The sequence below is a fragment of the Capricornis sumatraensis genome, chromosome X (assembly GCF_032405125.1).
Source record: "Capricornis sumatraensis isolate serow.1 chromosome X, serow.2, whole genome shotgun sequence".
Lineage (NCBI taxonomy): Eukaryota > Metazoa > Chordata > Mammalia > Artiodactyla > Bovidae > Capricornis > Capricornis sumatraensis.
Window position 1 is genome coordinate 76,236,439 of NC_091092.1, and position 2,189 is coordinate 76,238,627.

Genomic DNA, 2,189 nt, shown 5'->3' on the forward strand with positions numbered 1-2,189 from the left:
GCAGATGACACCACCCTTATGGCAGAAAGTGAAGAGGAGCTAAAAAGCCTCTTAATGAAAGTGAAAGAGGAGAGCGAAAGTTGGCTTAAAGCTCAACATTCAGAAAATGAAGATCATGGCATCCGGTCCCATCACTTCATGGGAAATAGATGGGGAAACAGTAGAAACAGTGTCAGACTTTATTTTTTTGGGCTCCAAAATCACTGCAGATGGTGACTGCAGCCATGAAATTAAAAGACGCTTACTCCTTAGAAGAAAAGTTAATGACCAACCTACATAGTATATTCAAAAGCAGAGACATTACTTTGCCAGCTAAGGTCCGTCTAGTCAAGGCTATGGTTTTTCCTGTGGTCATGTATGGATGTGAGAGTTGGACTGTGAAGAAGGCTGAGTGCCGAAGAATTGATGCTTTTGAAGTGTGGTGTTGGAGAAGACTCTTTAGAGTCCCTTGGACTGCAAGGAGATCCAACCAGTCCATTCTGAAGGAGATCAACCCTGGGATTTCTTTGGAAGGAATGATGCTAAAGCTGAAGCTCCAGTACTTTGGCCATCTCATGCGAAGAGTTGACTCATTGGAAAAGACTCTGATGCTGGGAGGGATTGGGGGCAGGAGAAGGGGACGACAGAGGATGAGATGGCTGGATGGCATCACTGACTCAATGGACATGAGTCTGAGTGAACTCCAGGAGTTGGTGATGGACAGGGAGGCCTGGTGTGCTGCGATTCATGGGGTGGGAAAGAGTCGGACATGACTGAGCGACTGAACTGAATGATAAAGATGGCAATTTACCAAGAAGACATAACAATAACTGAAGCAAGAACTGAGAGAACTGCAAGGAGACAGACAAGCCCACCATTATATCTGGAGATTTCAATACTTTACTCTTACAAATTACTAGAGAACCATCACACTCCTGATCTCAAACTATACCACAAAGCTATAGTAATCAAAACAGTATGGTACTGGCACAAAAGCAAATATATAGATCAATGGAACAGAAAAGAAAGGCTGGAAATAAACCCACACACTTACAGTCTACAACAAAGAGGCAACAATTTACAATGGGGAAAGGACGATCTTTTCAGCAAGTGGTACTGGGAAAACTGGACTGCTACGAAAGGTTGGAATTGGAACATTCTCTAACACCATATACAAAAATAAATTAAAAATGGTTTAAAGATCTAACTGTAAGACCAGAAACCATAGGACTCATAGGGGAAAACATAGGCAGGATACTTTGACATATATCATAGCAAAATTTTTTTGGATATATCTCCCCAGGCAAGGGAAGCAAAAACAAACAATTAGGACTACATTAAACTAAAAAGCTGCACAGCAAAGGAAGCCATTGACAAAATGAAAAGGCAACCTACTAAATTTAGGAAGAAGATATTTACAAGTCATATATCTAACAAGGGGTTAATATCTAAAATATATAAATAACTCCTACAATTGAATTACAAAAATCCCCCAGTTCAATTTAAAAAGTAGGCAGAGAATTTGAATAGACATATAGACGCACAAAAGAATGAAATCTTGTTATATGTGACATGGGTGGACCTCATGGGTGTTATGCTAAGTGAGATAAGTCAGAGAGAGGAGAAAAAATGATTTCACTCATGTGGAATTTTTAAAAAAATGCTCAAAGATACAGAGAATGGACTAGTTATTGTTGGCGGGGGTTGAGGGGTGAGCAAAATGGGTGAGGGGGGGTCAAGAAATACAAATTTTCAGTCATAAATAAGGCTTTTGGGTATTATTTACAGTATGGTGATAATAGTCAATACTACTATATTTCATATAACTCAGTGACAGAGGGAATCTAGACTTATTCTGGTGATAGTTTCACAGTGTATACAAATACTGAATCATTATGCTGTACACCTGAAATTAATGTTGTCAATTATACCTAGATGAAAACAGTTAAAACATCCACTGAATCATCGAAAAAGGAAGTTCCAGAAAAATATATATTTCTGTCTTATTGACTGCCAAAGCCTTTGACTGTGTGTATCACAATAAACTGTGGAAATGTCTGAAAGAGATGGGAATATCAGACCACCTGATCTGCCTCTTGAGAAACCTGTATGCAGGTCAGGAAGCAACAGTTAGAACTGGACACGGAACAACAGACTGGTTCCAAATAGGAAAAGGAGTACGTCAAGGCTGTATATTGTCACCCTGCTTA